Below are 26026 nucleotides of genomic sequence, written 5' to 3'. Positions count from 1 at the left end.
AAATTGATTGTGAAATTAAAACTTGGATATACCTAAGATTCAGGTGAAATCAATTACTCTGATGGGTTTACACCGATAGTTTTCATTAATTTAATTATTTTGCTTTGATTAAATTATTATTAAATTTTGATTTCTAGACAATAATAGAATTTCTACAATTCTTGTACTTGGTACACAATCCTTGCAGGACGATACTCTATTTATCACTTTATTATTTGAACGACTTTGTGCACTTGCGAATTTGCCCGTCGTATGTATAATCTTTAACTGGTTTTAGTTATTTATATGTATACCAGTATGCAATCTGTAGAATATCATAATTATGTTAAAGGTTGGAATCAGTTCAGAGAGTACAGAAACATTGTTGATGCACTATATGTAGAAATTCAGTTTAGTTAAGAGGAAGATTAAACTCGTTAGATACTCAAATTTGTTTAGATTTCAAATGAAACTTTTGTGTAGAATTTAATAAATATAATGCGCTCTTCAGATCATAGAATTTAAATTTGGGATAATGGCAATGAGGAATAATATTTTTGTCAAAGAAAATCCCGATATAATCTAAATATCTAAAACAATTAATATTTTGATTAATATGAAATTTAGATATAATTCTAAAAATTTTATTTTAGTCAAAACATGCAATATTTTAAATAACTCAAATATATTGGAGAATCCCTTACGATCATAAATAGAATTTCGTGATGCAATTATTATGTTCAGAATATAGAAAATAACTAAAATAAATAATTTTCGAACTCAACAATCTGTAAATAGCTAATTAATACTTTACGCAAGAAGAAATGTACAATATATACATATACATATACATATTTAAATATATAAAATCACATAGAATAATAAATATAGAAAAATATTTTTGATGGCTAATTTCAAACACTTTCAGTAATTAGTACTTTGAATTTCTTTTACACATATAAATACTCAAAAATCAATGATATAAAGTCTCTTGCTATTAAAAAAAATGTTACTGATATAAAATAAGGCCATATTTAACACCAGTGACATAAATTACTACTGCAAATTTTTTTTAATATGATAATATGTTACTGTAGTATTTGTAGTACGATGTTGCAATTGATTCTTAAAGATAATGACTAGTATTTAACCTTTATTAGTGGGTTACTTATTCAAAACAAATTTATACTTTTGCGATAACAGTTTCAAAAATTCATAAGACACAATATAAGTACTTTTTAAAAATGAAGATAGATGTAATAATACAATGTAACCACTTATACACTACTATCAAAGTGTATAACACCAACATCCACGTGAAAAGTCTAGTATTCAAATTTTAATTGTTCATCTAGTTATATTATAATTAATTTTAACATATGATAGAATCTTCAATTCTTATTTTTGTAGAGGTAGAGAATTACCACTTGCAAGTATTATCATGCCTTAATTATATTTAACTTTTAGGAGGGTTGATTTCTATTAAGGCGGTTAGTAATGAAGTAAAGATTCTAGAATTGGAACTATTGGGCCTTTGGCCCGATCATTAAGGGATGGCATTAGTTTCCATTAATGAAGAACATGTCTACTCACAATTTTATATAAAAAATTAACAAATCAACCGAATTATCACCTTTATACTTTTTTATACAATCTGTTAACTTTTGATATCAACCATTTTCTATTAAAAATGTATTGAATGTATTTATTTATTTTTTTGTGAATATGTCAATTTAGTGATATATAAAAGTACTTAAGTTCAGCAACTTTATTTAAAATTAAATTTGTAGTCGATTTTATGTATGGATTGTAGAATTAATTATATTGATATTAATTGTAACATTTTATTTTCTCACATAATTGTAAAATGGTCTTACACACACTCATAAATATTATCTCTTAACCATCAAGTAATATGGCCACCACCTAACAATCTAACTTAATTGTATTTCTTGATCTCTTACAATTACCGCAATTTTATTTTTTAATTTAAAAAAAAAATACAAAAACCATAGATATTTTTTTTTTCTATATCAGACATCACATTACATAGTAACAATAATTTAAATTTATACTTTTAAAAGTCAATAGTATTAGTTAGAAAGTTGTTGAACTAATAGTTGAACTCAAAAAAATACAACAGATTAATATACCATTACCTTGTAAATTTAGGAGATTTTGTGACACTAAAATGTTCTTTTTGAATATGTTTGTGACATCCCAAGTGTTAATTAAGGCAAATGGGTTCAGATACAGATTAAAAATGACAAATGCACGATAAAATTTATGCACCAGAACAAAATTATTACAAATCCCTTACAAATACATATGAGTTCCAATACGTACATATACAACAGTCATGCATTCAGACTTGTGTTTCCGCACTCTGATGAGCACAATAGTCTAGTGAAAAAAGTGACTCTTATGTTTTGTTTTGTATTTTGCAACCACTTCTAGCCTCAGTATATGTATGTTTTGGAACTCATATGTATTCGTAAGGGATTTTTAATAATTTTGTTCAACTGCATAAATTTTATCATGTATTCGTTATTCTGAATCAGTATCTGACACCCATTTGCCTTAATTAGCACTTGGGATGTCACAGAAAGATAGTGAGGAACCGATCACAGACCTACCCCTTGAAGTCTTTGAGGATCCCATGGATCCATAAATTTTTATAAGTGCATGACTTATCTCGCACTTTGGTAAGTCCTTTTATATAATAATAGAAGTGGCCCTTTTTGGATTTTGATATTTTCTTTTTTCTCACCACTTCTGGCCTCAATTATATATGTAATTGGGAAATCATATAATTTTTAAAGAATTTTTAATAAATTGTCTAAACTACTCAAAGAAGCTAGTAGCAAGTGTACACATGTACTTCTCATCAAAACTATAAATTTGTAATATATGTGTGTGTAATTTTTTTATTCTCCAAAATATAGGGAACAAAGATAGATTATTCTACATATCTATTAATTAGTTAGAAGCTGATTTATAACTTAATTTAACGTATTTTGCAAGATACATGTATAATATTCATATTAATCAAAATATTAATTATTTTAGATGTTATGATTATACCGAGACTTTCTTTGAGGAAAATATTACCTGTTAATGCCACTATCCCAAATTTTAATTCCAAGATCTAAAGATCATATCCATATCTATTAAAGTTTATACAAAAATCTCATTTTAAATATAAAAAAATTTAAGGAGCTAGCTAGCTTCATCTTCATCCTAACTAGACTGAATTTTTACATATATTCTATCAATAATGCTTTTATCTTTGCTCCATTGTGTATAAATAAAAAAATACAAAAAGAAATGTGGCATCCTGATGCCAAACAAGGAACCAATGTCCAAATAAGTAGACATAAAATAGATATTTATATTACAGCAGAACTACACAACTCATACAAAATTTACAAAAGACTGTATCCTGAGGCAATCAGGCCATCTACCTTTTAGAATACAAAATATTAGATAGCATAATTATAAAAACAACCCTCAAAGTTTAAAACAAATTACAAAGTTTGGTCTAAACTATTCCTCTTGAAAGGAATCTAACCACGATTCTTCATAATTTTCTTCCAAACCTAGATCTAAGGGGGGGTTGGATATGGGTGAGTTCCAATACTTAATATGATAAATTGAAATAATGCAACATAGTTTTAAAATATTCATTAATGCATGTTTAGTAAAACAATAATATTAAGTTCAATTAACAAAGTCAAATCAAAAGTTTTTGCCAAATATTCATATCCAAATCAAATGTCGAATTCATACGGATCATCATGAAGACGCTCAATACCGTATTTAATGGGTTTACATAACTCACGCACACAGGATGAAACTTCTCTTCTTACACAGTTTTTTTATACTAATATATTATCTTAATTTATATTACACTAATTGCAAACCTATACGCGCTGCCGCTTATACCGAGTTCTAGAGAGGACAAAAGAGATATTGATTAGTCATGTCTTGGTACATAGATAGACACAAACATACATTCACAAATATTAAATACAAATATAAATATCTTAGGTCTCTCACGTTGCCATCATTCATGCCCTTGAGCCCTAGACCATGAATATCAAATCATTCAGAGTCACAAAGACAACTGAACTACCGTTTCATTAAGGGATCAAAACCAGCACCCATATTGTAACATCCCACTAATCACCACACTAAATGTGTATCTAGAAACTCCTATTTATTAGGCCTTAAGGCCATTTGAACTAATTTAAATTTATCTTGTAGTTTATATCGTATTTCATAATTTTAGTTCATAATTTTAATTTATTCAAATTTTGTTATTTTATTTATTATTATTGTTATTATTTTTTTTTTGTAGCATTTTTATTTTAAAATAATTTTCAAGAGAAAAATAGAAAATGAGGCAAAATCCTGCGGGAAAACGCCTGCAGAAGTGGCTCGCCCGCACCGGCACAGCACATTGTTTGCGTGCATGCGTGCGCACATGACCAACACAAGACATGTGCAAATTCCGATTGGCCTGGGACATAGGGCCAATTTGCACATGCATCGCATCGCGCGCATATTGGCGAGTCCGTGGCTGCGTCCCGTTGTACACAAATAGGATAGTCCTTGCAGACATGGCTAGACGCCATGCACCCTGTACACGCGCCATCCATGCAGTAGGCCTGCGCGCTTGGGCCTGTGCGTTGTAGGCCTACTTGCTGCGCTATATGCACTGTAGGCCCTGCGCCGTTGATGAAGGATTCTTCCTCCATTTTCACACTGCCGTCGTGTCATGTAAAATCACTCATCTTCAACTCAACTTTCTCTTTTCCTCATTGGATTTCACCACTTGGCGCAAATCCAACGGTCCTAATTTTTTATAGATAGGGACCCTTTCCTTTTATCACTTCCATTTCATTTTCCATCTTCCAAGAGCTTAGAGAGAGAGGGAGTGATCTAGAGAGAGAAAGAGAAGAGAAGAAGAAGAAAGGTGTAGGAAAACTTCAAGATTTTGTTAAGAAATTTAATATTTCCTTAAACATCTTAAGGAGCATTTCTAAAAAATCAAAATTAAGAAGTTTATGCTTTGTGTTTTGCATCTTTTATGTTTAATAAAGTGATTTGTTCTTGATTTCAAGCATGCTATGTGATTTTATAGGCACTTAATAATTTGCATGTAAATTAAATAACATGAATTCGATGATAATTTTCTGAAATATATATAGAAAAAAAAAGAAAGAGAAGGAGAATGAGCTTGAATGGCCTAAAAAATATATGTATTTGTATTGACATGCATAATGCATCAAGCGTCTCATTAGACATTTTATCTTGGAGGGGTTTCTATTTCTCCCTCCCCCATCTGGTCTAGAAAGACATTAAAGGACTACTTCCTGTGGATGACGGCGTACCCTCTAACGAGAGGGGTGACACAAATATCTATTAGGGGTCACATTTGGTTAAGTACTGTCGTGGTGATAGAATATATGATAGGACCACTGTGGTGGGTATGACCGTGGTCATAGATTGTACCATGGTTTGGCAAGCCAAAAATGTACTTGAGCAAATTGTCATTATATATCTGATATGCTCATTCCACATGGATAGTCAGAAATCCGTATCTCCCCTTAGAGATAGAAGTCGGAATGAATTCGCGAAGCATGACACAAAAATTTGAGCATTTCATGATTTTATTTTTTCTATTGTTAAATATGATTTTGATTTGATCATCGTGACTGTGAGATGATATTTCTTTTAATAAATAAAATTATTTTCATAAAATATGAAAGGACCTTGACGTGACCTAATGGTAAGTATTAATGATATAATTATTCACTCTTAAAATCTTACGATTTTATTTAAATGTTATTTTCCTTACTGAGTATATGGAACTCACCCTTTCCATGCCCCCCAGATGAGGAAGATAGTGAGGAACCAATCATTGGCCTACCCCTTGAAGTCTATGAGGATCCCGAGGACTCACAAATCGAATGACTTGTCCTGCACTCTGATGAGTCTAATTGCATAGTGAAAGAAGTGGCCCTTTGTATTTTGTTGCCACTTCTGGCTTCAGTTGTATATATTATAATTGGAACTCATATATTTTGGTAAGGGATTTGTAATAATATTCTACACTGCATATAACTTTTAGAATGCACTAGTAATATGTTTCTGTATCTTGCATCATTATGCTTTAATTTGCATTGGAGATGTCACGCATATTCTAGCAGTTCTGGAATAAATAATCAAAACTAAATACCTCTCAAAGGAAATATGGTGAACCAGATTTAACTAGATTATGTGTTTGTTAAATTTTGACTTTTTATTTTATTGGTTAACTTTCTAGATTCTTTTAATGTGGTTTTATTTTTTCTTTGGTCTTTTACTTTCAAGTTTTTTAAATGTTGATTCTCCTTCTTTTATAATTATTTGTAGATTTAAAATTTCTTTCTAATGAGCTTTTAGTTTATAAAATTATTCTTAGAATTTTAAGATCTTAGTAATTTTATTAGATTTATTCTTTTAAATTAACCACATCATTTTTTGTTATACCAAAATTTCAATTTATACCAATATTCCTAAAATACCAATTTGTCAAAAATTTACTTAGTTTACTACATTATAGATTTTATATTTATTTTACCTTGTGCCCGTGGGAATTTATCCTCCTACCCACACCCGCGATGTGGGGAGCACATTTGCGAAGACCCCTCAACATCCGTAGAAGCCTGGTAGATCAACACAATGCCCAAGGCTTGCTGCAATGTGCAGGTGCTTGGAGTGTAGTGGCATTTCCACACAAAGACCTTGTGCGCAGATGCGCACCAGCACGCATCGTAGTGCCATAAAGATGCCCGAATGACTGTGACGACAACAACTACAACTACAACTACTATGGTGATTAGAACTATTAAGACAATGACTACGAGTTTGACAACCTATCTATGTAGTGGACTATAAACGGTTAATTAAAATATATCTCTAACAACATCAAAAATATTAAAAACTAAACATCCTAATACTTGATTCTTAAGCGTAATTAAACATGATGGACCATACTTGATTCTTTGGTACATAACTTGCATGATTTTGTTCTCCCTATTGTCCTCGCGGTGCTTCAATTGATCGGTTGCCTAGGTGATCCTCTGGTGCAAGAAACTCTCTTGATTCACCATTTTCTTGCTTTGTTCCTTCTCAGGCATCATTTTGAAGTTGGCCAACAGGCGTTCGGCTAGGAAAGGGGTGGACCAAACCTCTGGTTGCCAGTCGTAGGGGCTGTAAATGATTTCACAGGCTTTGACTTTGCAGAGCATACTGAGTTCACTCACTTTCTTCATAAACTCTTCTTCTTTTTCTTGAAAGTAGCTTTTCTAGCAAAGTTGTTAGTGATATAGGAAAGTTAAACCTTCTTTTTAGTCATGGTGTTTGGTCATGTCTGGCCAAAGAGCGAGATGGTACATATATAGAATGCGACAAGGATTGAAGATTTATTAGTAATGGATGTGAAGTGGAACACTGAATATACCATTTAAGGTTAGATTAAAACATCAAATGGAGTGCCTAAATCATCTCTACAAATTTTATATTTTTAATAGCACATATGGAAAGATCTTATGATTAAAGGTAATGTAATTTAGAAAATTTAATTAGTGAATTGTTGCAAGGCTGCACTTTTATGAAACCATTCAAATACAACAATCTTTTTTGATTAAAAGTTAATGCTTCATTATAATGCATGTATATATCTACTCCATCTTACATGTGTAGGGGTGTAAAAAAAATGAATTGAATCAGAAGATTGCTAGAATACTCAATTTATTTTCCTTGTATATGGGGGGTTAGTTAAAAAGAGAGAGAGAGAAAAAAAAACTTGAAATTAGTTATCTTAAGGGAGTAAAACATGGCAACGAAATAAAAGATTGATATTGCTTATAATTACGCTGTTAGAATTGCATATAAATAGATCATCCATCCTTTGTACTAAGCATCCCATTTTTATCATATAGAATATTGATATTGCTTTTTGCAAATTTCCAATGTAGTCCTCCAATTAAGATAGTTTGTATTTCAATCATAAAAGTCTTTGTTTTGGTCACAACAATTTGCGCACTTTTAGTTGTTTTTTTCTTTTTAGTGCACATATAGCCAAAAATATATATAGAATATGTTGGGGCTTATAGACATGCAATCACAACAAAATACTCACTCTAATTCTCACAATCTATAAGTTGTTTATTATCACATTTACACATGCAAGAAGTTGTTTTAGATGTGTAGTGTGGACTATTTTATGGTTGTTTATGCTACTTTTTATATGATGCTCTTGTTTTATACTCTAAGGTCTCATGTATTTTAGATGATGCTAGTGGTTGGTTTTGGCGTATAAGCATACCTTATGGCTGGTTTTGTAAATCTGTGTGTTATTGTTAAGAGCTACATTACTTTTCAAAAAAAATATTAATTCTAAAAAATGAAAATAAAATTTAGGATTTAAATCTCTATAGTGACAATTCATAGATTTCATTTATTAATTAGCACGATCTCCTAAAGATAATATATGAGAACGTACTATTTTAATAAAAAAAAATTTATTAAGAGAGGAAATACTATACATATTATTAAGGAATGATTATTGTAATTTAATTTTAAAATGTAATAATAAAAGTATATATATGATTACTTATTGACTTATGGAGTAGCCAAAAAACTCCAAAAGAAATCAACGATATATTTCTTGCAAATTTTATGCAGTAATAATATATAGGCGTTGTCTCCCTTCAGTAAAAAAAAAATGATACTAGTATGGTATTAAAATATATACCTTCTGAACCTCGACAATCCATATTTGCCTTTAAGATAATTAACTTTTTTAAAAAAAATTGAAATAAAATTTATCAATAGTAATTAACCACTACAAACATAATGAGAAGTAACATCGACAATACATCCGACAACTGCAATAGAGATTGAGAAAACAAGAAAAAATCAAAGTCATGTTCAAAAAAAAAAATAGAAGGAAACAATCCGTCCTCCATTACTGATTCGAACCTTTAAGATAATTACGATGTGCTATAGATTGCATGCTCGTGTAATATAAATAACGAAAAACAGTTAAAGATTATATATATGTGTGTATACGTATGAAGTAATACTTATTCTACTTATTATTTAGACAACATTGCTATTATATTACAATAATATGTCATATTTAGCAAATTAAACAAGATATTGTCCAAACTACTTAAAGGAGCTAGTTGCAAGTGTACACATATACTTCCCATCAACACTCTGAATTAGTAGTATAAATGTGACTATAATTTTTTTACCTTTTAAAATATAGAAAAAAAAGATAGATTATTCTATATATCTCTAAGTTAGTAGAACCCGAAATAAATCCAACAAATAATTAAATAACATATTTATAATTTTAGTGTATTTTTCCAGATACATGCATAATATTCATATTAATAAACATATTAATTATTTGAGATATTCCGATTAGATCTAGATTTTCTGTGAGGAAAATATTATTCCTTAATGTCTTTATCCTAAATTTTAATTTCAAGATTGGAAGAGCATATCCATATGTATTAAATTCGATACAAAAATCTCATTTGAAATCTAGATAAATTTGAGTAGCTACCTAGCTTAATCTTCCTCCTAACTAGACTGAATTTCTACATATACTACATCAATAATTCTTATGTCATCATTCCATTATGTAAAACAAAACAGAAAAGAAAAGAAGAGAAAAGTGCATTATAATAGCTTAAAATTACATTGAGCATGCAGGTATTTAACAAGTAGTTGTAGCCATGTCAAGCAGGGGGAAGAGAGAAATTAAAGAATGAAAGAAAATCATAATTCAAAGTAATCCAAGTACATGTATGCATGCGACTCGACGACTACAACTATGATGGTGACAGCTACAACTACTATGATGACTACAACTATTAAGGCGACGACTACGATGACTAAGAAACCGACAACATATCTTTGTGGTGGAATGTAATTGGTTATTTAAAGTACATCTCCAACAACACTCCAAAAAATTCAAAATTAAATATCATAATACTCGATTCCTAAGGGCAATTAAACCCACTAGACCATTTCAGTCCATTATTTTGGTTGTTCTTATGGGTGAATGGCACCATCATCTTCGCCTATTCCCCGTCTACTCCAGGTGGTTGCTGATGTTCTTGCGGTTTCATCCCATAAATATACCACATTTGTAGCTGCTGTAACATCTGCACCGGATGATCCTCCGTGATCTTAGTGAATGTCTCCTTAGGACCCTTCATCACTCCTGCGTCTGTGGCCTCCTGAGGCTGAGGTGACTTCCAGAGTGTTCCAATACTCTTTTGGATTTTTTTGAGGTATTATTCAATAAGCCAACCCAAATTGTTGAGATCAATGAGGTTGAGCTGGTGGAGGGGCTTCCGAATAAGAATTTGGAACATGATATACGTGATCTCTTTCTCGCGATTATCCTTGCACTGTTTCTTCAGTTGATCAGTTGCCTTGGCGATCTTTTGGCACAAGAAGCTCTCTTGATTCACCATCTTCTTGCTTTGCTCCATCTCGGGCAACCTTTTAAAATTAGAAAGTACGCATTAGGCTCCGAAAGAGGAAGGCCAAACCTCTTGTTTTGAGTCATAGGGGCTGTAAATGATTGCACAGGCTTTGACATCGCAGAGAGTGCTGAGTTCACTCACCTTTTTTATCAATCCCTTCTTTCTTTTTTCTAACATGGCTTTTCTTGCAGAGTCGTTAGTGATATAAGCGAGCTTAACCTTCTTTCTAGTCATGGTGTTTTGTCGTGTCTGTCCAAGGAGCAAGAGAGTGTATATATAAAATGAGATAAACATTGAATAGTTATTAGTAAGGAATGGGGAGTGGAGCATTTTAATATAGTAGAATATACCATGTAAGGTAAGATGTGGTGCATTTTAAAATTGCAAGCGAAATGTTCAAATTATCTCCAAAAATGTGATGTCTTTAATAGGGGATGTGGGAAAATCTTGTCATTTAAGGAATGTATTTCACAAAATTTAATTAGTAAAATATTGAAAGGCTACACTTATCTAAAATCATCCAATCCTCCCTTTTAATTACAAGTTATTGATTCATTGTAATGCACTTATATACCTACTCTCTCTTGCATTATCCCAGCATGCATTCACACTTGAAATTAATCATACATGGCAACCATACACACCTCATTATCTTATACACACTCATAGATATTACTCTTAATCATCAACTAATCTGGCCACCTCCTTCCAAATCAAACTTAATTATGTGTCTTGATATCCTACGCCTACCACCATTTTATTTTTTAATTTTTGAAAAAAGAAACAAAAACCATAGATATATAGTTTTTTATTTGCTTTTATGCATTAATGTCAATATTCATTTTTTCCTAATTTGCAAAATAAATTTTATTTATAAGAAAAATATTTGGTCATCCTTAAAATCAATGCTGGTTTTCTTCATCTTTTAATTTCTTCTGCAAACTTTACACTCCAAAACTTTATTGTCACCAAAGAAAATTTAATTACACATGCACAAGATTTCATAATAATTATACATATAATGTAGGCACATGGTGATTTTTTCTGAACTCCATAATAATTAATTATTTCATTTGGTATGCAGTACGTAGAATACGATTATTAGAGCAATTATATATTTGATTTTATCTTTATGGAATACTATTAATCACAATTATTAAAGTTATAATATCTCTCTATATCACAACAAATTATATACATTTAGTAGACAATTAACTACTATATGCAATCAAGCTTTATTTTTTATTTTCTTTATACATAATAAAACTTACATTTTTTCGTGAAGCTATAACCAATAACCAATAATTATTTTGAAAAAGAAGACTTGCTTAAAGATCATATGTGCAAAAAAAATACTTAAAATACATAATAACGCATAGAAAAGAAGGAAAAAAAGAAGAAACTTATGCATATTTGCTTTTAATCAATTACATGCAACTAAGAAATCCACTACACTAATTTGTTTTAGATATGTAATGTAGTGTTTAGACCATTTTATGGTTGTTTCTGCCACTTTTTAGATGATGCACTTGCCTTATACTATAAGTTCTCATGTATTTAGATGATACTAATGGTTGGTTTTGGCACATAGGAATACCTAATGGTTAGTTTTATAAATATATTTGTTATTGATAAAAGCTCTTACTTTTTAAAAAGAATATTAATTCTGAAAAATGAAAATAAAATTTAGGATTTAATTTTTTTTAATAAAAATTCATATACTTCATTAATTAGGTGACACAATCTCCTAAAAATAATGTACAAGAAACATAATTCGAATCCAAAATCTCTTATAAAGATAAGAAATCCCAATCATATTGTTAAGGAACGATTAGTATGATTCAAATTTAAAATATAACAACAAAAGTAATATAGATGAATACATATTAACTTTTGTGATATCCAACAAATTTTAAAGAAATCAAAGGTATAGTTCCTGCCAATTTAATGCAGTAATAATATAAATGTGTTGTCTCTCTTCTAGTAAAAAAATGATACTAGCATGGTTCAATACTCCATATTGACTTTTATATTATTTTTTCAAATAAAATAAAATTTATCAATGATAATTAATCATTACAAACACAAGGAGAAGTGTCATTAAACAATATATCGGACAATCATAATACAAATTAAGAAGGAAGAGAAGGCACAACCATGTTCAGAAAACCACTAGAAGGAAACAATTCATTATCCATTATTGCTTCTAACCTTTAAGATAATTATGATAAGTTATAGATTGCATGCTGCTATACATATAAAAAACTAAAACTAATTAAAGATTACATGTGTGTGTGTGTGTGTGTGTGTGTATGCAAAACAATCCTTATTCTTAATATCGCATATTTAGTAAAATATACAAGATACTATCTGAATACTCAAAGGAGCTAGTACACATAGACTTCTCATCAACACTCTAAATTAGTAATATATATGTGAGAGTAATTTTTTAGCTTTTTAAAATATTGGAAAAAAGATAAAACAATCTATCTATCTATTAGCTAGTTAAAAGTCGAAATAAGTCTATTCAAGTAATTGAATAACATATTTATAATTTAGTTTGATATATTTTTCCTGATATAAGTATAATTTCATATTAATAAAAATATTAATTGTTTAAGATGGTCATAATATATCAGGATTTTCTTTAATGAAAATATTATTTCTTAATCTCAATATCCTAAATTTCAATTCTAAGATCTGAACGTGTATTCATATATATTAAATCCCATACAAAAATCTCATTTGAAATCTAAAATACATATAAGAAAATAAAAGAAAGGAAAAAAAGAGAGAAAAGCATTCCAATAGTTTAAAACTACATTGGGCATGCATGTATTTTAACAAATAGCAATTAAGCGACATCAACCTGGGGCAAGAGAGAAAATAAAAAATAGAAGAGTAGTTCTAGTACATGAGATATAAAATATTGAAGAGAAGATTAATTTGAAGAAAATTCTAACGCAAACCAATACCTTTATATGCATGCATGCGATGCGACGACTATGTTGACTATTACGCGATGACTACGATGACTAGTACTATGACAACAATGATTACAACTATTAAGAATTTGAAGATATATATCTTTGGTGGATTGTAATTGGTTATTTAAGTACCTCTCAACAGCAATCCAAACAATTCAAAATCAAACATCTTATCATTCCATTCCTAAGAATAATTAAACCACTAGAGCATATTAGTGTATTATTCTAATTGTGCTTATCAAATAGCACCATCATCTCCACTTAGTCCCCATTACCAAACACTAAATGAGTTGTTGTTCTGCTTATGAGTTAATACAATCAATGAACCATCACTATGATTGTTGAAGCTTATGCGATAGAGAATCCTCGTTGATCAGAGACGATGTCTCCCACGGACCCTTCATCACTCCTCCATTTGTGGCCCCCTTAGGCTGAGGTGATTTATTCAGTGTTTGTATATTTTTTTGGATTTCTTTGACGTTTTGTTTAATTAGCCAACCCTATTGAGATCAATGAGGTTGAGTTGGTCGAGGGGCTTCCCAACAAGGCTTTGAAACATGATATGCATGATTTACTTCTCCTTATTGTCTTTGTGTTTCTTCTTCACTTGGTCAGTTCCTTGGTGATCATCTATCATAGGAAGCTCTTTTAATTCATAATCTTCTTGTTCTGCTCCATCTCGGAGATCTTCTTGAAGTCAGCCAACACGTGTTGGGCTTTAAGAGGGAAAGGCCAAACCTCTGGTTACGAGTCATAGGGGTTGTAAATGATTGCACATGCTTTGACATTGCAAAGTCATTAGTGATGTAGGTACGCTTAACCTTGTTCTAGTCATGATGTTTTGTGTGTCTGGCCAAGGAACAAGAGGGGCTATATATAGAATGAGACAAGGATTGGAGAGTTATTAATAAAGAATGGGGAATGGAGCATTATAATATAGTAGAATATGCCATCTAAGGTAAGATATAGTGCATTCTAAAACATTAAGTGGAATGCCAAAATGTTACTTAATGATTTGTTAGATATACATGTTCCTCATCAATCTTACCTTTTATATAAAGAGTTAACAAATCATATAAAAACTCATACATTTTAAATCTTCTATTAAAATTTCAAAAGTTCAAGCATTCATATAAAATGGTATATAGGTGGCCTTATGTAACACCCCAAATTATTATTATTTTTATTAATATTATTTTATTTTATTTTAATTTTTTTTTGTAATTTTTAGATGAATATAATGATTTATTATGTAATAATATATGGTTTTAATTTAGTTTAATTTAATTAAATAGAAATAATAATAATAATAATAATAAAAAGGGATAAAATTATTTTTGGGATTTAATTGAAAATAATTTTGGGAAAAAAGGGTGAAAATTTGGGTTCTGAGGGTGTTTTTGAAAAGAAAATAAAAAATCGGGGGTCAAAACGCAATTTAGAAAAATTACGCCACGTCAGTAGCCCCAGCCAACCAGGACACGCCACGTGGCAGAGACACTGACGCAGGAGGCCACGCGAAAGGGAGCCACGTGGGCGATCCACGTGCACGCGATCGAATGACTGAGATCCGTTCCCACGCGCACAAACAGCCCAGATCAAAAGTGCGTACGGACGGCCCAGATTGCACGCATACGGACAACCCAGATTGAATTGCGCACGAATTGCCCAGATTGCATCGCGATGAACAGGCCAGATTCATTTCCTATTTAATCGCGATTGGATGGCCCAGATTAAATCATGATGGACGACTCAGATTAAAAGCAGAAGGTTATAAATAATCTCATGCACACCCAAACCCTAACCCTAGCTGCCAGAGCCCTCGCTGGAGAAGACAACCTAGCCACCGGAGAACCGACCGCCGAGACCCGCCGCCGCACCGGAGCACTTTTCGGCCGCCAAACGAGGTAAAAATTCTCCCCTTGACTCGGATTTTGATTCTAAACCCACCTGTGGCCAAATCGGAGCCAAAACACCGGCCAATTGGCCGAAGAACACCGTCGAAGCCCAGCAATGCCGCCACAGATTTTCTCTATTTTTTCCTCCGATGAGACCCTTCCCGATTCCCGTTCGATGTAATTTTTACACCATTGTGACCACCGTTCCTTCCTCTATAGGTTGACTGGAGTAAAATACCAAATCGCAACTCGATCTAGAGGAGCCGCTCGATTTTGTGAATCCGATGATATACTTGCTTTGCTGATGCTCGTTACTTGTTTAAGTATTCATGATTATGTGAGAAACAGAAAACTAAGAAAAAATAGAAAAGGTATGTGAATTGATAAACAGATAAGTTGATAGCCTCACTAGATATCCTGGGAGATGGTGGACGGACCGGGTCCATAGAGAACCCCACCGGGAACATTGTCTCATACCGGATGGGGTATGGAGACTTTAAATGTTTTAGCGCTCATACCGGACGGGGTATGGGGACGGCTCGCTTCACCCTCATACCGGACGGGGTATTGAGGTTTATTATTTTGGTGCCCATACCGAACGGGGTATGGGGATGGCCCTGGAATTAAGTTATTAAAATTAATGGTTCACGTGTAGCGGGGACCCCTATGGATCTCCATGGATACTGGTAGGCTAATAAAAGAAGAAAATTATTGTTTGATGATTTAAAATATAAAAGTATGACATGTACTATGTTAGAGAGTATGTATGAATTCATGATATCTTTGATGTTATTGTTTCTATGGGTCGTTTTCATAAATCTCACCGAGGTAAGTGGACAGTAAAGGATTTTATTATTGATTAATGAATTTGTTAAAAATTGTGCTCCATTGGTCGTTTTTGTTTTTCTACCAACCTTTACTTCTGTGTTAGTAATATAGTGTGACGTCTTTACTAGACTAGTGTAGCTCATTCCTTACTTAACCATTTCAGATTAGGAGGACTTGGTTCCCAAGCCCATTACGCAGGAAGACGGCGAGTAGATGCCTAAATATTTTATAGTTTTTCTTATAGTATTTCATTTCTAGTATTTCCTTTAGTTAACTTATTCTTTCATATTGTTAGTACGTTTCGGTTATTGTGTAAGGGATATTAATCAGAACTTTTTATTTCGCTTCCGCATTCAAAATTTTTATATACATTTCCTTTTTTAAATTTCCGGGGTCGTTACACCTTAGGTATGAGTTTTTAACACATTAAAACAAGGAAACTTCCATATGATTTATAAAGGTATACTTTCTATTTCACTTATTAATTTTGAATTTGGCTTATCTATAAAGGATGTATTGTGTTATGATTTTTTAATGTAATGTGTTATGATTTTTTTATCTCTTTATTTCTTTTTGTATTCTTAAATATTATAACTTTGTTGTGTGTGTCTTATTTAAAGAGATTATATATATACATATACACTTACAATGATAAAAGAGTGATTCATCGAATATAACTAACCATGTTTACTTCCCTTTATTTAGTAAAGATGGCACTTTATTAATATGTTGTACTTGTGTTAATTGTGTAATTGATTTTTTTTTTAAATTAAAAATTATGCTAACTATTTAATTAAAATTAAATATTAATGTAAACAATTATGTAAGAAAATGAAATGTTACAATTAAATATCAATATAATTAGTTCTATAATCCATACATAAAACGGACAGCAAATTTAATTTTAAACAAAGTAATTGAACTTAAGTTCTTTTATATATCACTAAATTGACATATTCACAAAAACAAATAAATAAATACATTCAGTACATTTTTATTAGAAAATTGTTGACGTTAGAAGTTAACAGATTATATAAAAAGGTATGTAGGTGATAATTTGGCTAACTTGTTAACTTTTTATATAAAATTGTGAGTAGACGTGTTCTTCATTAATGGGAACTAATGCCATCCCTTAATGATCGAGCCAAAGGCCCAATAGTTCCAATTCTAGGATCTTTACTTCATTACTAACCACCTTAATAGAAACCAATCCTTCTAAAAGTTAAATATAATTAAGGCATGATAATACTTGACTTTTAAATGAAGTGGTATTTCTCTACCTCTATAAAAATAAGAATTGAAGATTCGACTCTTATGTAACACAAAAATAAATATATAATGCTATCATATGTTAAAATTAATTATAATTTATTGTATTATTACATTTATCTTCATTTTTAAAAAAGTATTTAGTGTCTTATGAAATTTTGAAACTGTTATCGCAAAAGTATAAATTGGTTTTGAATAAGTGATCCCACTAAGAAAGGTTAAATACTGATCATTGTCTTTAAGAATCAATTGCAACATCATACTACAGTTACTAGAGCCATACTATAATATTGAAAAAAATTTAATATTGTTGTTTGTGTCACTGGAGTTAAATATGGTCTTGTTTTATATCAGTAATATTTTTTTTAGTAAGAAACTATATATCATTAATTTTTGAGTATTTATATATGTAAAAGAAATTCAAAATATTAATTGCTTAAAGTGTTTAAAATTAGCCGTCAAATTTTTTTTCTATATTTATTATTCTATGTGAATGTATATTTTTAAATATTTATATGTATATATTGTACATTTCTTCTTGCATAAAGTATTAGTTAACAATTCACAGATTGTTGAGTTTGAAAATTATTTATTTCAGGTTTTTTTCATATTCTGAACAAAATAATTGTATCGTGAAATTTATTTATGATCATTAGAGATTCTCCAATATATTTTAATTATTTAAAATATTGCATGTTTTGACTAAAATAAAATTATTAGAATTATATTTAAATTTTAGATTAATCAAAATATTTATTATTTTAGATATTTGGATTATATCGGGATTTTCTTTGAGGAAAATATTATTCCTTAATGCTGAGGTGACTTGCTGAGTGTTTCCATCCTCTTACATTACCACTATCTCTACCTTTTATGGGTCAACAGGTACCCCATCTTTCGACACAATATTGGCCAAGAATGCTATTTGATCCAACCAGAACTCACATCTACTGAACTTTGCATACAACTTGGCTCTTCGAAGTATCCCTAGCACTATTGCCAAATGTTTCGCATATTCTACCAAATCCCTCGAGTATATCATGATATCTGTTATCTCCTTCTCGCAATTATCATTGCACTGCTTCTTTAGTTGGTCTGTCGCCTTAGTGATCTTTTAATGCAAGAAACTCTCTTGATTCACCATCTTTTTGCTCTGCTCCATCTCGGGAATCCTCTTAAAGGCAACAAACACGTGTTGGGCTCCGAGAGAGGAAAACCAAAGATCTGGTTGCGAGTCATAAAGGCTATAAATAATTGCACAGGCCTTGACATTGCAAAGAGTGCTAAGTTCGCTCACTTTCTTCATTAGCTCCTTCTTTCTTTTCTTGAATGTGGCTTTTCTTGCAGAGTTGTTAGTGATATAAGCAAGCTTAACCTTCTTTCTAGTCATGGTATTTTATCATGTGTTCCGAAGGGGCTGGAGGGGGTATATATAAAATGATACAACGGTTGAATAGCAATTAATAAGAAATGGGGGGTGGATCATTTTAATATAGTAGAATATACAATGTAAGGTAAGATGTGGTGCATTCTAAAACTGCAAGTGGAATACCCAAACTATCTCCATAAATGTTATGTTTTTAGTAGGGGATATGGAAAAATCTTTTGATTTAAGGTAATGTAATTATAAAAAATTAATTAGTAAATTGTTGCAAGGCTGTACTTATATAAAATTATTCAATCGCGACCATCCATTTTAATTAAAAGCTATTGCTTCACTATAATGCATGTATCTACCTACTCTCTTCTGTATTATCCCCAACATACATTCACACTTGAAGTAAATTATACTTGGTAATCACCCTCACAAATATTATCTCTTAACCCTAAACTAATATGGCCACCACCTAACAATCCAACTTAATTGTATGTCTTGATCTCTTACAATTACTACCATTTTACTTTTTAACTTTTTAAAAAAAGAAAATACAAAAACCATAGATATCTTTTTTTTTCTACATCAAAGTTCACATTACATATTAACAATAATTTAAATTTATACTTTTAAAAGTCAATGGCATTAGTTAGAAAGTTGTTGAACTAATAGTTGAACTCAAAATGATACAATAGATTAACATACCATTACCTTGTAACTTAATAGGAGATTTTGTGACATTAAAATGTTCTTTTTGAATTTGCTAATGTTTGTATTTATGATAAATGAGAGAAATGTATTTGATTAAATTAAAATTATCTCTTGTTTTATACTTTGAGTCCTTGTTATTACTATATCAAATCTAAATAATAATAATAGTTATTTTTATCCTAAATTTCTAAAATATATTATTTTTTATCCTCTCATGTCTTTTCTCTACTTTTACTAGTTTGATCATTATATTGTTTATATGATTTTTTTCTGACTAAATTGACTTATATATTTCACAACACAAGAACAAATATTAATCACAATATATATCCATGTATATATCATATACATATATATATCATAACTAATTTTTTATGGTATTAGAATACTCTTGGAGTGTATTAGTAAGTATGTTTTGCACGAAAAATTTTAAACTCTTACAAATTAAAGTTTGCATGTCCAGCAAATTAACTATAAACCAATCGCATGCCGAATGTTAGTTGTCTCGTCTAGTTGATATATACATATATGTATATACACATGTAATATATAAGGTAGTGATAGAAGGAATACATGTTAAGGTAGGTAAATATATATTGAGATGTTTGTATACGTGTATGGAAAGGTGAGCATCTAAATTTTAATGATGTTTTGGTAAATATCAAAAGAAAGAAAAATATCAACGAGAAAAACACAACTTTTGATGGTCTTGTCGTATCATGTCATATAATTAATTTTTTTCTTTATGAATTATATAATCATATATATTGTAATTATAATGAATTATAGAGCATATATTAAATTAATTTACATATTGATCAATTCAAAGAAAAATTATCATAATTAAACTAATTAACTCCCTAATTATTTAACAAATCCTTTGGTATATTAAACTAGTTTGCTTCAATATAGATACCGGAATAAATTATTTCAAATTGTATACTATACATATGGTTTGATGCACTAAAATATTATGTGTGTATATATTTTTTCTATATACAATTAAAGATTTAAATAAAAGATTCTGCATCTAGCATTTAACATTCAAAAATATAAATTTGTATCTCATGTATTATTCCAGAATTTTTAGTGCATTTACGGTGTAAATGTGTATTTAATTTTCATTTAATTTTTCTTTGTAAAAATATATACATAATATGCCTATAAATAGTGGTATCTCAATAATAAAACACAATTTTCTATTTCACAAGATAACATGGTATTAGAGCTATTAATATATATATATATAAGAATTTAGATAGCTAATCTATGAATAAATTGTATTTTCCATATAAAAATCATGAATAGGGGTGAGTTTGATAGAAAATAATAATGATAGATGGTTGCGGAGAACATTGTGGAGCAAAAGGAAATGGGAAACATTGTTGGATTGGTTCATGAAAAGGATGAGGGAGTAGTTGTATCAAAATATGGCTCTTATAGCCGTAATTATATTAAAAATATAAATTACACAATAAAGTTCTCCTTTTATCCTCTTTTTTGAAAAAAATATTTGTTCTTCTTGCACGAGATTGTTATTTTTCATTGATAAATTTAATACAAATATACTTTATCTTAGGCCAAAAGAAAATTTGTTATATACACAAGAAAACAAAAAAAGTGATATTAGAAGTCCTAGGGGAAATACTTTTAAATGTTGGATTACCTGTAGGGTTACTTTACATGTGAAGCTCCCCCATGCATGCATATCGATCATAAAAGTTGGGATACATCAATTACTCTTAACTTCTTTAACTGGAAGATTAAAGATATTATATTTAGGAAATATAATTTCAAGTATCTTCTTATAAATAGTTTGTGTTATAGGCTTTAGCTATTCATCACTAATTTCAAAGTATCCTAAAAAGTTCAAATTTTCACATAATGCTGTAAAATAAAAAATAAAGTTGGAAAAAAAAAGAATGCCTCCTCACACAATTTTCTCTTCAACGTTGTGAAGTGATAGGGTAAGTAGGAAACAATTTTGAAAAATATCAACAGTCTTGACATTAAAACTACTGAAAATGATTTCACTTATAGTTAAACTCAACTTCAAGCTTAGAGACCTGAATAACTTGGTGAATTAATAAGCCTAAGTAGGTAAAGAATCTCGTAAGCATCCATACTTAATTGGATTAGGACCTTTTGAAGACAAGTGTTGGTGATTTTGGTGAGTAATATAGCTTTTACAATAGCTTCACCTAGGATTTCGGACTAGTGGTGAATCAGGAGATGATAGTCGTTAAGGAGTGATTTAAGATGAATTGTATTGGCCTTGAAGTATCACATTGAATTGGAGGATTTTTTATTAGTTTTGACTATTTCTTTAGCCTTCTAAATTGGTTTACGACGCTCTAACATTGGTTCTAACTGGCCAATGAAAGAGGCTATTTAGTGCGTATGTATACAGACCATTAGAACTCGTACAATGACAGTTGTGACTATAACGTGATGTTTTTCTTAAATAAATAAATTATTTTTACAAGATAAGATAAGACTACGATGTAACCTAATGGTAAATGTTTATGTCATAATTACTCACCTTTTATAATGTTACGATATTATCGAAATATTATTTTCCTTACAGAGCATATGGAACTCACTCTTTCTATGCCCCCCTCCCTCCCAAGATGAGGAAGATAGTGAGGAATCGTCAGTTAACCTACCCATTAAAGTCTATGAGGATCCCGTGGATCCATAAACCTTGAGTGCATGATCGTTTCCACATTTTGATGAGTCCAATAATATAATGATAGAAGTGGCCATCTTTTGTATTTTGACATTGTATTTTGTAGCCACTTCTGGCCTCAGCTATATATATATGTAATTGGAACTCATATAAGGGATTTGTATTAACTTACTCTGCTGCATATAATTTTTATCATGCTCTCGTAATCTGTTTCTGTATCTGACACTCTCATACCTTAATTAGCATTAGGGATGTTAGAATGTATATATATATATATATCCATCCTACTTCTCATACTCATTTTGTTTAAATGATAAAGTAGTAGGCATTTCTTATCAAGTTTATCAATTACAATACATTTCCATTGTTCCCCAATTTGATCAAAAAAATAAGATTACAATCAAATTTCCTTGCCCATAATATATATCAAAAATGAAATTCATTATAACATTTATGTATAGATATTGAACATATAAAACATATATGCTAATTGAGAACAAAAAATATGTCCTTACTGGAGTTTTGCCATCTATACATGGTTTTCCAATATAAAACAATTATAGGGCTTCCTCATTCTTTTCCCTTTGAAGATATACATGCAAAAGGCACTCACATACACAAACATATATAGAGAAAATAGTTTTATGTGATTTCATGTCTTTATTTTATATGAAGTTTATGTTTTAAAAGAACATGATGCGTAGGGTAGAATTATAATTAATTGGTCTAAGTGGATTTATTTTATTTTGAAAAAGAAAGAAAATAATCTTATCATTAGTGTAGTAGATTTATTAGTTGCATGTAATTCATTGAAAGCAAATATACATAATTTTCTTCTTTTTATCCTTCTTTTATACGCTTTATTATGTATTTTTAAATATTTTTCAGCACATACAATCTGTACTAATGAAGAAAGAAAGTTCAGTTTACGTATATTACCTAATGACCCTGCAAGAAAAACCATATTCAATAAAAGAAAGAAAGAGCTGATGAAGAAAGTGAGTGAACTCAGCAGTTTCTGCGACGTTAAAGTCTATGCAATCATTTACAGCCCCTATGACTAATAACCAGAGGTTTGGCCTTCTCTTCTAGGAGCCTAACATGTGCTTGTTAACTTTCAGAGGATGCCTGAGATGGAGCATAACAAGAAGATGGTGAATTAAGAGAGCTTCTTGCACTAAAAGATCACCAAGACAGTCGACGAACTGAAGAACCAGTGCAAGGTAATTGCGAGAAGGAGATCACGTAGGTCATGCTCCAAAGTCATATTGGGAAGCCCCTCTACCAACTCAACGTCATTGATCTCAAAAATTTGGGTTGGTGCATCGAACAACACCTTAAAGAAATCTAGAAAAGGACTAAAACACTTAGGAAGTCACTTTAGCCTGAAAGGACCACCTAACAGAGGAGTCATGAAGGGTCCTTAAGAGACATCTGCTCAAATCAAGGAGGATTCTCTGGTGCAGGAGATGCAGCAGTCACGAGAGTGGTCCATTGACAAGATGAACTTGTAAGTACAATAATAGTTTCATGTAGGGTTTGCTAACGAGGAACAGGCAAAGATGTTGGTGCCATTCACAGATAAGAACAACCAGAATAATGGACTAATATGGTTCAGTAGGTTTAATTACCCTTAGGAACCAAGTATGAAGATGTTTAGTTTTTAATTTTTTTGATGTTGTTGGAGATGTACTTTGAATAACCAATCCACTACATAGATAGGTTGTCATACTCGTAGTCATTGTCTTAATAGTTGTAATCATCATAATAGTTGTAGTTGTTGTCGTCACAGTCGTGCGGGCATGTTCATGGCACTATGATGCATGCTGGTGTGCATTTGCGCACAAGTCTTGTGTGTGGGAGTGCCACTACACTCCAAGCACCTGCACATTGCAACCAGCCTTGGGCATCGCGTTGACCTACCAGGCTTCTACGGATGCTGAGGGGTCTTCACCAATGTGCTCCCCATATTGCGGGTGCGGATAAGAGGATAAATTCCCTCAGGCACAAGGTAAAATAAATAAATAAAATCTATAATTTGGTAAACTAAGTAAATTTTGGACAAATTGGCATTTTAGGAATATTGGTATAAATTGGAAATTTGGTATAACAAAAAATGATTTGGTTAATTTAAAAGAATAAATCTAATAAAATTAATAAATCTTAAAATTCTAAGAATAATTTTATAAATTAAAAACTTATAAAAAAGAAATTCTAAATCTATAAATAATTATAAAAGAAGGAGAATTAACATTTGAAAAAACTTGAAATTAAAAGACTAAAGAAAAAATGAAACAAGAACAAAAGAATCTAAAAAGTTAACTAATAAAATAAAAAGTCAAAACTTAACAAACACAGAGTCTAGTTAAATCTGGTTCACCATATTTCCTTTGAGGGGTATTTAGTTTTGATTATTTGTTTCGAAACTGCTAAAATATGTGTGACATCTCTAATGCAAATTAAAGTATAAGGGTGCAAGATACAGAACAGATTACGAGTGCATTATAAAAATTATATACAGCGGAACAAATTATTTCAAATACTTTACCAAAATATATGAGTTCCAATCACACTTATATATAACTAAGGACAGAAGTGGTAACAAAATACAAAATATCAAAATACAAAGGACCACTTCTTTGATTATGTGATTGGACTCATTAGAGTGCACGACAAGTCTTGCACTCAAGGTTTGTGGATCCATGGGATCCTCATAGACTTCAAAGGGTAGGTCAGCGATTAGTTCCTTACTATCTTCGTCATCTGGGGGGAGTATGGAAATGGTGAGTTCTAATACTTAGTAAGAAAAATAACATTTAAATAATATCATAAAATTTTAAGAGTGAATAATTATATCATTAATACTTACCATCATGTCACGTCAGGGTCCTTTCTTATTTTATGAAAATAATTTTATTTATTAAAAGAAACACCATGTCATAGTCACAACAATCAAATCAAAATCATACTTAACAATAGAAAAAATAAAATAAATCATGAAATGCTTAGATTTTTGTGTCATGCTTCACGAAGTTGTTCCAACTTCCATCTGTGAGGGCAAATACAAATTTTTGACTACGCATGTGGAATGACCAGATTAGATATATAACGGCAATTCGTTCAAGCACATTTCTGGCTTGTCAAACTATGGTACAATCTATGACCATGGTCATACCAACCAAAGTGGTTCTATCAGATATTCTATAGTCACGATTATACTTAGCCAAATGTGACCCCTAACAGATAATCGCATCACCGCTCTCGTCATATGGTACACCGACATCTACAGAGAGCGGTGTCTTTTTAGACCAAATAGAGGAGGAAAAAAAAAAACCCTCAGAGATAAAAAGCCTAATGAGACACTTGATGCATTATACATGTCAATACAAATACATGGATTTTTTAGACCATTCAGGCTCATTCCCCTTCTCTTTCTTTCTTTTTTTATATATATTTCAAAAAATTATCACCAGATTCATGTTGTTTAATTTACATGCAAATCATCAAGTATCTATAAAATCACATAACATGCTTGAAATCAAGAACAAATGACTTTATTAAACATAAAATATGAAAAATACAAAACACAAACTTCATAATTTTAATTTTTTAAAAATGCTCGTTAAGATGTTTAAGGAAATACTAAATTTCTTACTAAAATTTTGAAGTTTTCCTACACCTTTCTTCTTTTTCTCTTCTCCTTCTCTCTCTAAATAACTCCCTTTCTCTCT

This window comes from Carica papaya, chromosome 2 (genome assembly GCF_054855325.1).
Source record: "Carica papaya isolate Zhongbai chromosome 2, ASM5485532v1, whole genome shotgun sequence".
NCBI lineage: Eukaryota > Viridiplantae > Streptophyta > Magnoliopsida > Brassicales > Caricaceae > Carica > Carica papaya.
The sequence above is the reverse complement of the archived record's forward strand: the minus strand, read 5'-3'. Positions refer to the sequence as shown.